Raw genomic sequence first — 10,590 nt, forward strand, 5'->3', positions numbered from 1 at the left:
GATAAAATAAAGATATTATTACTAGTAAAAGTTAAAGTTATAGTATTACTATTAGTATTTTATATATATATCTAGGGCATACAAAAGGATATTGTTATAGATCACAACTTTATAAACTATGTATCGATGGATTATTGTATTTTTAAACACAAACATACGCATTCTGAACAAATATCATAAAGAGTGGTAACACGTTTTTTTTAATCAAAATGACGCACTTGGTCCAGACTTGGCTTAGACATCGCGCAGATAGTCAATGTGACCAAGTTTTATCAATATAGAGTTATACACGTGGCCTCTTAAATGGTAACAAGGCTTTTCTAAGGTTTGATCTGGCTTTGGACGCACATAACCCAAATTCTAACGCGATCTAGATATTTTCAATTGAAATATTCTGACCAAGTTTCATGAAAATTGAGTCTTAAATGATGTGTTTATAGACTGGTAAAGAAGGTTTTATAAGATTTAGCCCGGTGATCTAATTTTGGACTAATGTGGTGCAAAGATTCGAATTCTTTCAAGATATCGTCCAGATAAACATTCTGACAAAGTGAGGAGATGAGACGGTGGCGAGTTGAGGAATACAGGGAGTATGATAGGCTGCTGAATGCACGAAATACTGGTGTAACTTTTACCGCAGTCGGCAGCAAGGGAGAAGGCCTGACCAGCCTTTTTGAAAGCGATTTTGACATGTTATATGTGCTGAACGATGTCCTATGTGTAGAAGCAGGTATCAATCTTGACGCTATTCCGGACGACATTGATGTGTTAAGGATGGATACACGTGTTTATCCAGGTCACTGTAGAAAGTTTCATGAGGGACCAGTGAATAATTGTCGTGAAGACATTTGCAGTGCTCTTTGTGATAACGGATATGGAGACGTTCTGTTAAGTAGTGGTTTATTTTTAGATAGTAGGTCGACATTTTATAATAAAGTGATATCATTAATTAATGAACCAGCGGGGCCGTCGATACCGTTGAGCTTTACATTAATAGCTCAGGACACAGTATTGTCACTACCCTGTCTTTGCCCCAGCATTGTCACTACCCTGTCACTGCCCCAGCATCCTACGAAGATGGGCTGCCAGACCCCGACATTGGCCGTCCTCAGTCACAGTTCAGAAAGTCGTTTTATTGGGAGCTTATGTAACCCCGATAGGATATCAGGGAAGTGATTACAAACACATGGAATGGCGGATTTGTTTCAACACCGGCAAGGCAGAGCTAGTGAATCACCTTAACGAAACACAAGCTAAAGTCTATGTTATTCTTAGAATGATCCTCAAAGATATAATGAAACCAACTAATAAACAAATAACATCGTTCGTGTTGTAAAACATCATATTATGGTAAGCTGAAAACACCCCACAGACAGAGTTTCATGCATGCATGCTTACTTTACTTGCTGCATGACGCACTGAGAGAGCTTAGGACTGCTATTGAGAAAAAACAACTTTGCAACTACATGATTCCAGAGAGAAATTTTATGGCAGCCTGTGGGTTGGAGAATGCGCTGCAGAAAAAATGGGTAGCAGATATCACGGACATGATGGACGAAGGCCTCAGTGTAATAATTACATTAGAGAAGATACGAAAGGCCATTGTCGCGTCCCCGGTACAGATGTCGGGTTTAGCCAGAAAAGGGTGGAGTTGGAGATGCTGTTCCTGGAGTTTCTCAATAGATGGTGTCAAAGTTTCTATGAAAATGGGGAGTTTGATATTGACCGGGCTTTCATATTGTGTTTTGAATGCAAATTTATTGAGGTTCATGAACGAATTCATCATGACGGCAGTCCTGCGATTGGTTTGTTCGATATTTTTAAAAGACTGCTAATGTAACTCAATTAAAATACTTAAAGTACATCTGTATCATAGCTGTAATAATTGTAGTATCGCATCTTTAAAAGATGCATAAAGGGACACATCGACGGCTTATAATTTAAAACATATAATAACGTGTATGCAATATATATTAAATGGATGCTAAACTCATAGGTCTGGTATTTTTAACTTTCATTAAAGTTCATTTTTTAATATAAATGCTAGTCCCGAATACTTTTGAAACGTGCGCGAGAAACGAGAAGTTGAGAGTTGTTCTGACTATTTCGTGTTTGTGCACTTGACTAAGTATTTGACTTGACCGCTACAACTGTTTATTATTGGTAAGTGTTCGGGTAACACGTAGGGCATATTTGTTACATATACGTACTCATTTTGTTTGTACTAGACTTTTGTATCAACATTCGTTGTGTACATCATGTGCATATATTGCAAAACGAGATCAGTTAAATCTATCTTTAAAACACGATATAAACATTGTATTGAATATTAAAGGATGCATCGTTGAGCTGGCTACAGTTTTATGGTACAGTATTTGCAAATAAAATGATGCAATTACAATATTTGCTTAAAAGTATAAAGTAGGGATGAAATAGGTTACAAAAATAATTAACGGGTTAACCTTTTTCCGTAGCCGGTTATTAATCGGTTAACCGAAACGACTTTAGTAGTTAAAATGATTTACACTACGTAAAAAATGGCATACCGCTCGGACCGCTCTGTAGAAATAAAAGCTATTTCAAATTTGAAATCGCTTGCGTTGATAACATGACAGTTTCGTAATAAAATGTATTATACAATTTATTTTAATAATTTTGTAAATGTATGCTATATATTTTATTTATTTTTCATGCGTAAATGCATAGGAGTAAATGATAAAGAACTACAATGTTAATTTTCACATGTTATTAACTTATTTTTTGTTGGGCCGCTTATAATACGTTCGCGTCGTATTAATCGCTCACAAAAATGGTGTGTTCTTTTGTTCATTCTGTTTCAATTTTTGAAACTCAAATTGGCTTATTATGGAAATGTTTTTCCCTTTCAATCAGACGTAAAGTGGGTCATGTGTGTTTTACGAATCCGCATCCCTTCTTATTTGATAATTGCATATTTTGTTGTTTGCATTTTATCGCTTGTAGCCGAAATATTATCGTTTGATTATCATTATACAATTACAAATGTGGGTAAAATAAAGGCCAAAAATGCTAATTAAATTAATTTTGAACGAAATGTAAGTTGAATATTTTCTTTAATCAGTACATTTATTTAATAGCGAAGTAACTTAGTATTATGATCTAAAATACTGATAGTTACGTATGTTTGTTAACGTACCATAGCGCGCAAATTTTAAGCAATTACACAAATACTAAATTTAACGGTTTTATTTTTTAAATATTTTAGTTGATGTTTAATTATTTAATTAGTTAATAATTTGCTTTCTTAAATTAAACTTGCATCGAACGTTAATGGTGGAATCGTTGTACGTTAATTATCCTATTGATATTAAATTTTGATAAATATAAACGACGTTTACTCGTCATGATTTTAACTACGAATGCAATTTTTGTTAAAATTGTTATCTAAAACACGGTATGTTCGCGAGCAATCAGTGTTGGATATTGGTTAACAAAACATCAAAATAAGCCGTCCAATGTCTCAACTGTTTTTATCGCGAGTTCAATAAACGTGTATAATCTATATATATATAATTTATATATATATATATATATATATATATATATATATATATATATATATATATATATATATATATATATATATATATATATATATATATATATATATTTATATATATAGATGCATATAGCTCCCACTCGTGTGTAGCACAGCAGAATATGGTTGGCTGACAGTAATACCTAATTTCAAAACGACTTTACGTGATCAGGTGAGCGGAATAAAATAGTATTGTTACGACGTATAAAAATGTGTTCAAAAATGTTGTAAGTCTGGATATTTTTATGCAGATATGGCAAATAAATTTAAAATAAATAACACAAAATAAAATATCAATAAACTATTCAAATAGTTTATATTAGCCATTAATTGGTTTAAAACATATCGACACAGTTAATAATATGCCGCTGGTCGATTTATACATCGAATTTCCGTGTTATCAAAGTATGCTTTACCTTTATTTGATGCCTTAGCATTACTCAGCTATATGAATATTGAATTGCATGTGCAACAAAATTTATTTCAAGGTGTTGCTTTCAATGAATCATTCCACAAATTATGCATACGTTAAAAATAATATAGATTCAGCAGATTTATGAAAATTTATAAGTAAGAGGACACCATATAACACTCGCATACATATGTAGGCATATATAATTTCCCTATACTAAATGAGCAAACACCCCTTTAATGTTACATATCATGACGCTTTAAATTAAATGTTAAATTTTGTTAAGAAGTACATGTACTCTTTAGCTCTCTGTACACGCTTTATATTTAGGCGCGTCATGCGAAAAGGGGTTTTATATTAATGGGGTCAGCGTAGTACCTGGAAATCGCGCAGTCTGAACCGGAGTTTCCTTGTCCGCTAACGATATCACGAAACTTTACGTGACGTAATATCGGACACGGTAGCTCCCAACGAGAATGTGCGATCGCATTAGACTCAGTTTTGCATGACGCAGGTCATAATTCTTTAATATGGATTTAGCATTTCATTTTCATGTTCTGAACTAAATATATATTCAGTCTATAGCTATCCCATAAATAAACGTATTAAAACTTGGCAAAAACATATTAACTTTATGTTCAAAACATTATATATAGTACTGCACATGTAGCGCTCAGTTCAAATTATCAATTGGTTGGAATGAGAGCATAACAGTCCTTCCTATTTGATTTATAACTTTTATTATTATTGTAGTAGTAGTAGAAGTAGAAGTAGTAGTAGTAGTAGTTGTAGTAGTAGTAGAAGTAGTAGTAGTAGTAGTAGTAGTAGTAGTAGTGGTAGTGGTAGTGGTAGTGGTAGAAGACGAAGTAGAAGTAGTAGTAGTAGTAGTAGTAGTAGTAGTAGTAGTAGTAGTAGTAGTAGTAGTAGTAGTAGTAGTAGTAGTAGTGGTTGTGGTAGTGGTAGTGGTAGTGGTAGTAGTGGTAGTAGTAGTAGTAGTAGTAGTAGTAGTAGTAGTAGTAGTAGTAGTAGTAGTAGTAGTAGTAGTAGTAGTAGTAGTAGTAGTAGTAGTAGAAGTAGTAGAAGTAGTAGTAGTAGTAGTAGTAGTAGTAGTAGTAGTAGCAGTAGTAGTAGTAGTAGTAGTAGTAGTAGTAGTAGTCGTAGTAGTAGTAGTAGTAGTAGTAGTAGTACTAGTAGTAGTAGTAGTAGTAATAGAAGTAGTAGTAATAGTAGTAGTAGTAGTAGTAGTAGTAGTAATAGTAGTAGTAGTAGTAATAGAGACAGAAGTAGCAGTAGTAGTGGTGGTGGTGGTGGGGGGGGGGTGGTGGGGGGGTGGTGGCGGAGCCGGCGGCGGTGGCGGCGGCGGTGGTGGGTGGTGGCGGCGGTGGTGGGTGGTGGTGGCATGGCAGCGGTGGTAGTAGTAGAAAGAGTAGTAGTAAAAAGAGTAGTAGTAATAATAATAGAAGCAGCAGCAACAAAATAAATATTATTTGTGTTATTGTTGTTGTTGCTGTTCATCGAACGGTAGTGCGATTATGTGATGCTGAATATACACTCAACGAAAGTTATAACCGACCACTTGATATTTTGGGATATTTAAACTCTGCGTAATGTGCTTAGCAAAAACATATTATACCTAATACTTAAACATTTTATTATCACCATTTGTACCAAATTTCAATAGGATCAAAATAATTTTAGGAGGTAAACATAGTGAGTTAATATGGTCACACTCAAAACTAAAAGTAACAAAATTACCATCACGGATTGTCAATATCGAGTGTGCCCTCCATTGGCAGCATTTATGGCTTGGCACCTTGCTCTCATTGAGACAATGTAATTTCGGATCTCACGTTGGTTTATATCCGCCCAAAACTGCATTAGGTCACGTGATAGGTCCTGTAAGATGTTTTGTTGTGGCAGCTCCCGGACCCTTCTCTTTAGTAATTCCCATACGTGTTCAATGGGGTTCATATCCAGACTTTTCGCTGGCCATGGAAGAATACGGACGTTATTCTGTGCAAGCATGTCAGTGTTGCCCTAGCAGTATGGCACGTAGCATTATCCTGTGCTAAAACCATTCCTCTATTCGCTCGAATGTTGGGTAGAACGTAAGGTTGAATGATATCGTTTTGGTATTTAAGGGAATTCAGACTACCATTAACCTGCACTATTGGGGTCTTTGTATGCAAAGAAATTCCAGCCAACAGCATTATGGAATCACCACCGAAACGATCCACCTCCAACAAACAATTATCGTGGTTTCTTTCTCCACGGCGACGATATATCCGTATACGGACATCAGCTCCACGTAACTTTACGCTTACCTCATTAACAAAAAGGACATTTTCCCAATCGGCTGGTGAATACCTAAGATATCGCCTTGCCCAAACTAGACGAGCTCTTCGATGTCTAGGGGTGAGTATTGGGACCTAACGAGGGCGTCGAGAGCGTACTCCAGAGACTCTGAGGCGATTCTTTACAGTCTGCGGAGTAACATGACGATTGTTCATTGCGTTTTTTTTTCTTGCAGTTTATGAAGCAGGTAAAAATATGTTGCGTAAATGTGTTAGTACAATGTACCATAATTTATTCAGTCCTGGCGATGAGATGCAACTCTCCGGCGAGGACGGCGATGAATGTTAGCAACACTTCCGGTTCGTTGAAACCGCTGACAACTTCAGTAGAGTGAGGATGTGGTGTGTAACAATTCATAAGTGCGCACGTGATTTTCGCGCACAAAGTAGAATTCGAACCCTCCTATCCGCACGACCATTCCGCACTATCGCAAACATGTGAATTTAGTATTTTTCGATACAAAATAAGGTTGAACCAGGAGTTTTGAAGTTTGGTTATTTTTCATGAAACCGTTTTCAAAATAAATAATATCAAAAAGTGGTCGGTTATAACTTTTGTTGAGTGTATATGTAAAAATAATTTCAAAATATGCAACAGTGACGATTCACATTTGTAAAACCACATAAAATACGGTATATACCGTATTATAGACAGACATACATACAGTGTATTCAGACTTATGCATAAGTACATCGTCTTCATGCGTAAATACACATATTATACTACGTAAAGTAACTAGCTAGAACAACATAACATTACATAATATAATATATTCACTTAAAAATACAAATAAATAAAATCGATGGTAAGAACACGTAGGTTCTATCAAGGCGGTACTTACGTTTCGTAAACAGTATTTTTCAAAATCGAATTTCTTATCACAAAAGCTGCTTTGATAAGTTTACATACATTATAAAATATTCATTTGTCACATGAAATGTATTCAGATAGGATGAAATACAATATACGGCTTTTTTCATAACTCAGTGAAACAGCGGCATAAACATAAAATATGGTATGCATCTGCTAAATCAAAGCCATGATGTGCATTTCGTAAAATGTTATTCTGAGCGTGTTTGCAATTTGGATTCTCAACGGTTTTGCAGAGACTCTTAATCTTACAAAAAATAAATGTATTTATATTAACCTGTAACAATCGTTTGCAAAATTTTCAATGAATCTGTTAAATATCATCTGACTTTATAGCTTCTCAAGTATAATTTAATATAGAACCCATACAGGAGTTAAAAAACAACAACAGACAAATCATTTTTAATTTGCATTTAAACAAAAGTGCCACCATTGCCTTGATGGCTTTACCAACCAAATGATCCTGGTTAAATAAAAAATGTCCTGTATATTAACACTGTTCCTCAATAGTTAAAAATATCAATCACTACAATGACATTTCAATTGTTTGTCCATTAATCATTTTATTTTAACCCCCCCCCTCTTCCGAAGCAGAGTTTTTGCATTGTTAACTTTAAGAAAAATGTAATAAGGCCAAACAGATTTTAACACCCCTACAGTGGGATTCGAACTTGCGACTCAACCAATCATACAATAAAAAGAGAATTTTACTACACTATCGCTTTATATCTATATAATGAACGTGTAACGTGAGACATTAACTTTCAAATGGTCGTAAAAAGGAATTTGGGCTGCTTTAGAATTATGGCTGCGTTAGAATTATGGCCTTACGTCTGTGTTTCCACTGTAGAATACATGTAAAGTATGTGCCCTCAAATCCTATTGAACTACTGGGTTGATCTCGCTCAGACTTTCAAAGTTGAATCATCTCAATGTGTATATGATAAAGAAGGACGTGTGGCTGCAACAAATGTCGGCACTATTATGGCCGTTTTGTTTTCAACTGCTACATTAACGTCACTCAAACATTCACAGCTAAATGACCTTAACGTGGACATGATCGCTTTTCTAAACAGTATGACTCTTTGTAAGTTTTGTCCTCTATAGAATATTCAGTAATAAAATTTTGTATTTTCAACTTGTCCTTAACTGCTCGGTGGATTGTGATCAAACTGTTATAGTTTAAGTACCTTAATGTTTGTAAAGAAAGGACGTATGCCTGCGACGTGTTTAGGCAGAACTATGGCCGTTTTGTCAATTGTATAATATCCAAGAATAGTGGACTTGTCTGCGACCAACAATATGTCGTAAGGGCATCATTGCCTGTGACACAGTTTTAGTTGAAAATATAATACTAGTACCACATTACGGATTGACCTGTAATTGTATGTTAGGGATGTCTCTTATACATAATCTTTAGTAAGTAATCTTTATAAGTATCTACTTAAATCCCCTTGTATAGTATAATAATAAGCTGAAACAAACAGGAGGTCTCTTCTATATCTGTATCTGTTTATTTGTGATATAGGCCTCCGGCCCTGACACATATACATATATATAACAATTCATGCAAGACAATGGTGTGTGCACACATGGTTGGCATAGCATATAAACATATTGTCGAGTGGTGAACAATGCTTTACAATAGCATGCTACAACAGTATACAGTTTCTGCATGAAGTAGAGCAAAAGGATTTATATTCACATCTTTTCATCCGAAACACACGCATTCGCACACGCACGCACATTCACACATGTACACAAATATATTTATTTATATGCATACATACACATATACAAATGATATTGCGTATATTTACGATATATAAAGGTATAACCCCTGTATATAACCTACACAAATCTAGGAGCCAGCGAATAGGATGCTTACAAGTTGTATAGCTGAAAAAAGGTTATATAGGTAGGGCCTACAGTAAATTGACAGAAGACAGTAGTAAGCCTATCGAAACGAAATATAGGACTTTCTCGGTAAGAGACTAAAGTTTAAGCATAAGTACACTAACATTTTTTGAAAATATAGCTAGTCCTGTGGCAACTCTCAAAATTAAACAACAGTCCAGGTTATGCGGAAAGTGTCGTCCTTGATACGCAAGTGCGGACTTCAAAGTCTAGTGTGGGAATATACTTTAAGCACATGCATTAAGCTCAGTTAAGAAAAAATATTGTTAAAAAAAAACAGCCTATTTAAAGACTTTCACTCTAACCCAGCCACAGGCATTCATTAAGGAAAATGACATTGGCAGTTTTTTATATCAGGGAAACCACGGTAGGCAAAGAACTACCTTAATAGGCGCAAACATTGAACCTTAAGTCTTAGTTGGTGTCAACTAAAAGACAGTATCACAGATAAACTACGGCATGGAACATTTTTACACAGAGACGTTGTACTCGGAGGATTTGTTTATTTAATAGTGTTCAAGCAATATTCTTGTCTTAGCAAAAAACTGAATGAAAACTACACTATCATACCACACTAAAATGCGTGTTGTCATTATGTTTCTTAAATTACTTGTTTGATAAATAACTTGCTCCAGGATAATTGTTTGATCTATCTGGTCTTGGAGCGAGCGCAGAGCATTTTATAAAAGAATGATCCTATCGATCCCGATGACCATGACTTCGACTTTATGTGTCTTCAGGCACTAACAAGTATGCACCTATCCTGCCAGTTTACTTAAAAAAATACACAAGGTTGAACGATTAATCAAAGCTGCTGAAACGTAAAAATTTACACTTACGTTAAAACATACTGTACCAAGAAGGCGGTCGATCGACTCTTATACATCAAAAATGAAGTCGCTTGAAACATAGTGTCTGTATTTACGCTACATTTAACGAAATTTCGGTCATAAAACGGCGGTTTAAAACGGTACTTAAACACTTTCCTGCGCATTCTCAGTCTACCTTAGTGGCTACACAGCACTAATTGCACATGCTCTTAAATCAGACGGTTAGCAGAAAATGCCGTAGTAACCATTGGCCAAAATTGCGTGACGGGGACGGGAGAGAACTCACAAATTCCGCATTAGCAGTCCGTCGGTCAACAACGGAGGTAGCGGGTCCGACTAGTGCACTAATGTCAGAACAATTTCATAAGCTGTTCAACGGACTTTTACCCAACACCTTATGAGCGAGAAAAATAAACATATGTGTATTTCATTTTGAATATACTCAAAAAAGAGTGCAAAGCGCAAAAAATATGGTGAACATATTTGTTGAACATTTCTGCCAAACGCATTCAGTTAATTAAATATTCCAAACGAAAGATTAACAGTCTATAAAATATGTAAGCTTAAACATAACGGAACAAATAAACAACAATCCTGCTTTTAAAAAAATCGGATGTGGGGCAAATGGC

The sequence above is a fragment of the Dreissena polymorpha genome, chromosome 11 (genome assembly GCF_020536995.1).
Source record: "Dreissena polymorpha isolate Duluth1 chromosome 11, UMN_Dpol_1.0, whole genome shotgun sequence".
NCBI lineage: Eukaryota > Metazoa > Mollusca > Bivalvia > Myida > Dreissenidae > Dreissena > Dreissena polymorpha.